This window comes from Phoca vitulina, unplaced genomic scaffold (genome assembly GCF_004348235.1).
Source record: "Phoca vitulina isolate PV1807 unplaced genomic scaffold, GSC_HSeal_1.0 scaffold1, whole genome shotgun sequence".
Classification (NCBI taxonomy): Eukaryota; Metazoa; Chordata; class Mammalia; order Carnivora; family Phocidae; genus Phoca; species Phoca vitulina.
The window spans coordinates 40172782-40178241 of NW_022589704.1; the positions used below are offsets into that span (position 1 = coordinate 40172782).

General features: G+C 32.1%; 1 pseudogene; it reads left to right on the forward strand.

Annotated features, from left to right (window-relative positions):
* Positions 1-4717: 4717 nt before the first annotated feature.
* On the forward strand, positions 4718-4862 carry LOC116638362 (annotated as a pseudogene).
* Positions 4863-5460: the final 598 nt, after the last annotated feature.

The following is a 5460-nucleotide window of genomic DNA, read 5'->3' on the forward strand; positions in this document are numbered from 1 at the left end:
AATTAGCCTCGGGAAGGGACATGACTTTCTTGGCTGTTTTACCTGAAGACTTTATAAATGTGTGTTATGTTCCTTATGCTTATGAATATCATTAGAAAGTTCCAACATTAGAATTTCTTGCCTAAGTCAATTGGTAGCCATATACAAAACACTAGTTTTAAAATCCTTAAATTTGAATTACTTTTCCTCTATATGTTTTTGTCTTATTAGCTATTTTATTGGCTATAAAACTCAGCAGATTAACTAGTATTCACTTTCAAGTGGAGTAACAATTTATATAAAATATTTTTTTTAATAATTCGAGCTTATGTGAGAGTCAAACTCAAATATGTTGACCACTAGTGTAGCTTACTGTATGTACCCATATGTCAATTAAATTGCTTATGAGATACTAGTTTCAAACTATACTATACCTCAAAATTCAGGAGAAATGATAATGCTAAATATAAATATTTATAGTGTTTACATTCCTTTTATAAGGCCAGTTTGAGAGGGAAGCATTTGAAAGCATTGTCCCCCTCTAAATTCTGGTGATACACTGAGATTTTTCCTCTTAATGTATTCATAAAAGTAATTGGCTCCTGAACAAACCACTCAGATGTTTTCTGACCTGCTATAACTTTCGGGAATTAGAGTGACACAAGGAGAAAAGAAATTTCAACCATCATTAATCAATGAATTGTTTTCTTTAAAAAGTCAAAGTAAAAAGCATGCATTTAAATTGAGCAATGCTGTTAGATACATAAAAGTCATAATGATCCACAGCTTTTACTTTAATTACATTTTCTCATGTAAATGTATGTAGAGAATACTCTGATTTTATAAGGTTTCTAAATTTTGTAAGTACTTAAAAATTTTTACAAATAACAGTTCAAAGATGTCAAAAATGGTTTCATCAACATTAGAAAGGTGAATAGATCAGATAATTTAGTATATAAACCTAAGCGAATGGCAAAATTTTCAATTCTAATTAATATTGTGAGTACCAACTACTTGCTTCATCTTTCACGGGTACATTTAAGACTAATAAATGTAGAAGCCCTATCATTTTTTTTCCACGAATGGTGATAATCCTATAAAACAAGAAGGGTAATTCTGTCGTACCTTACTCATTAATTTATAATTTCCTAGTGTTATCATTTCCCTTATTACATGACCTCACAATCTGATTATTACTCATAATGCCAAGTGTTTATTGCTTCATGAAGGCAAACAAAAACTGCCCTTAAATAAAGGATGTCTCCGTAGGCATAAGTTTATTAATTATAGCACACCAGTGAAAGGAGAACAGACTTTAGATTTGTAGATGATGTATTTTGGATCCTGGTGGAATATATACTGACTGTATGAAGAGCATGTAATTGAAGCTTTACCTGAACTTGTTTCCTCATATGGAAACAGTAAATAAAAATGTAGACGAAATACATACAGCGTTTAGCATACACCATATTTTAAAATGACTTTCATATTTTAGAATAGTTGCAGATTCATAGTACAGTAAATTACGATATATTCACACCTAGTTTCTCTTATTATTAAGATCTTCATTAGTAAGTGCATTTATTAAAATTAGTGAGCCAATATTTATATTATTAACTAAAGTCCACACTTTATTTAGATTTCCTTTTTCTTTTTTTTTTTTTTTTTTAACCTAACATCTCTTTTCTGTTCCAGAATCCTATCCAGGAGACAACATTACATTTAGTCATCATGTTTCCTTAGGCTTCTCATGAGAGTGATTGTTTCCCAGATTTTCCTTGCTTTTCATGACCTCATTTGTTGTAGGGGCACTATTCAAATATTTTATACAATAACCCTCCTTGGGACATGATTTTCTTTTTCTTTTTTTTTTTTTTTTTAAAGATTTTATTTATTTATTTGACAGAGAGAGACACAGCGAGAGAGAGAATACAAGCAGGGGGAATGGGAGAGGGAGAAGCAGGCTTCCCGCGGAGTAGGGAGCCCGATGCGGGGCTCGATCCCAGGACTCTGGGATCATGACCCGAGCCGAAGGCAGACGCTTAACGACTGAGCCACCCAGGCGCCCAAGGGACATGATTTTCTTACAATTAGACTGGGTTAAGGTATTTTTGGGAAAAGATTACAGAGGTAAACTGTCATTCTCATCATGTCATATCATATCACTGATGAGACTGTCCTATTGTTTGTCAAATTTTTTCAATCATAAAGGGTTTTTTTAATTATTATTTTTTATTTGAATATAGTTGACACACAATGTTACATTAGTTTCAGGTGTACAACTCAGTGACCTGACAAGTTTATGCATTATGCTATGTCACCACAAGTATAACTACCATCTGTCATATTACATCAATATTACAATATCATTGACTGTATTCCTTATGCTCTGCTTTTTATTCCCATGACTGACTCATTCCATAACTGGAAGCCTATATCTCCCTCTCCCATTCTCCCATTTTGTCAGACCCCCATCATCCTGCCTTCCGGTTAGCCATCAGTTTGTTCTCTGTATTTATAGTTCTGCTTTTGCTTTTTGTTTATTTATTATTTTTTAAGAATCAATTTATGAAAAAAGGAAACAATTTATGAGTGGAATTATATGGTATTTGTCCTTCTCAGTCTGACTTATTTCACTTAGCATTATACCCTCTACGTCCATCCATGTTGCCTCAAATGGCATAATCTCATCTTTTTTATGGCTACGTAATATTCCATTTATATATATTTATATATAAAATATAGCATATATTTTATATATTTATATATAACATATATATTATATATATATGGATGTGGTGTGTGTATCTGTTCCTCTACTAATGGACACTTAGATTGCTTCCATATCTTGGCTATTGTAAATAATGCTGCAATAAACATTGAAGTATATATATCTTTTCATGTTAATGTTTTTGTTTTCCCTGGTTAATACCCAACAGTGGAATTATTGCATTATGTAGTATTTCTATTTTTAATTTTTTGAGAAACCTCCATACTGTTTTCCACAGTGGCTGCACCAGTTTGCATTCCCACCAATAGTGCATGAGCGTTTCTTTTTCTCCACATCCTTGCCAATACTTGTTTCTAGCTTCTTGATTTTAATCAGTGTAACAGGTGTGAAATGATACCTTATTGTAGTTTTGGTTTGCATTTCTCTGATGATCAGTGATGTTGAGCGTTTTTTCATGTGTCTGTTGGCCATCTGTATGTCTTCTTTGGAAAAATGTCTATTGGTCCTCTGCCCATTTTTTAATCAGATTGGTTTTTTTGGGGGGAAGGGTAATGAGTTGTATAAGTTCTTTATATGTTTTCGATATTAATCCCTTATTGGATATATCATTTACAAATATTTTCTATTTAGTAGGTTGTCTTTTTGTTTTGTTGATGATTTCCTTTGATATAAAAAAAAGCTTTTCATTTTGATGTAATCCTAATAGTTTATTTTTGCTTTTGTTTCCCTTGCCTTAGGAGATATATCTAGAAAAATGTTGCTATGGCCAATATTGAAGAAATTACTACTTGTGTTCTCTTCTAGGATTTTTATGGTTTCAAGTTTCACGTTTAGGTCTTTAATCACTTTTGAGTTTATTTTCTTGTATGGAGTTAGAAAGTATTCCAGTTTCTTTCCTTTTTTTTTTTTTTTTTTAAAAACAGGTGGCCATTTAGTGATCCCAGCACCATTTATTGAAGACTGTCTTCCCCATTGTATATTGCCTCCTTTGTCATAGATTAGTTAACCATATAAATGTGGGTTTTTCTCTGGGGGTCTGTATTTTGTTCCATGATCTATGTGTCTCTTTTTTCTGCCAGTACCATACTGTTTTGATTACTACAGTTTTGTAATATATCTTGAAATCCAAAATTGGATTTCTCCAATACCACCAGTTTTGTTCTTTCTCAGGACTGCTTTGGCTATTCAGGGCCTTCTGTGGTTCTATACAAATTTTAGTATTATTTGTTCTAGTTTTGTGAAAATGTTATTGTTATACTGATAGGGATTACATTGACTCTGTAGATTGCTTTGGGTAATATGGGCATTTTGGCAATATTAATTCTTCCAATCCATGAGCATGGAATATCTTTCCATTTGTTTGTGTCATCTTTAATTTCTTTCATCAGTATTTTATAGTTTTCACAGTACAGGTCTTTACCTCCTTGGGTAAGTTTATTAATAGATATTTTATTCTTTTTGGAGCAATTGTACATGATAGATAGATATAGATATAGATGATATAGATAGATTTTTTTTTTTTAATTTTTCTGTCTGCGACTTTGTTGCTAGGGTATAGAAATGCTACCAGTTTTTGGGTATTTTGTATCTGCCACTTTACTGAAATTTGTTTATTACTTCTAGTAGGTTTTTTGGTAGAGTCTTTAGGATTTTCTATGTGTAGTATGATGTCATCTTCAAATAGTGACAGTTTAATTTCTTTATCAATATATATGCCTCTTATTTCTTTTTCTTTCTCATTATTGTGGCTAGGACTTCCATTACTATGTTGAATAAATGTGGCAAGAGTGGACAACCTTGTCTTGTTTCCGACCTGAGAGGGAAATCTCTCACTTTTTCCCCACTATGATGTTGGCTGTGGGTGTTTAATGTATGGCTTTTACTATGTTGGGGTGTATTTCCCTTCAACCCCATTTTGTTGAGAGTTTTTTTCATGAATGGATGTTGAATCTTGTCAGATTCTTTTTCTGCATCTATTGAGATGATCATAAGATTTTTATCATTTGTATCACTTCTTGGCCTTTTGGCTAAGATCAAGTGAAGATTTTTATCATTTGTTTTGTTGATGTGGTATATGAAGTTGATTGATTGTGAATATTGAACCATCCTTGTATCCTGGGAATAAATCCCACCCATTATGGTGAATGATCTTTTTAATGTATTGTTGTGTGTGGTTTGCTAATATTTTGTTTAGGATTTTGCATTTAAGTTCATCAGTGATACTGGCCTGTAGTTTTCTTTTTGTGTGGGTTTGTGTGTGTCATGCCTTTTCTGGTCTTGGTATTAGGGTAATGCTACCCTTGTAGAATGTATTTGGAAGCTTTCTTTTCTCTTCTATTTTTTGGAATAATTTGAGGAGAATAGATATTAACTCTTCTTTAAATATCTGGTAGAATTCACTAGTGAATCCATCTGGTCCTGGACTTTTACTTTTTGGTAGTTTATTGATTACCAATTCAGTTTTGTTACTTATAATCCATCTGTTCAGATTTTCCATTTTTTTCCTGTTCAGTTTTAGAAGATTGTATGTTTCTAAGAATTTATCTATTTCTTCTAGCTTGTCCAGTATGTTGACATATAATTGTTCATGGTATTCTCTTATAATCCTTTGTATTTCTAGGTGTCAGTTATTACTTCTCTCTCTTTTCTGATTTTATTTGGGTCCTTTATCTTTTTTCCTTTATGAGTCTGGATATAGATTTGTCAATTTTGTTTATCTTTTCAAAGAATTAGCTCTTGGTTTCATTGAT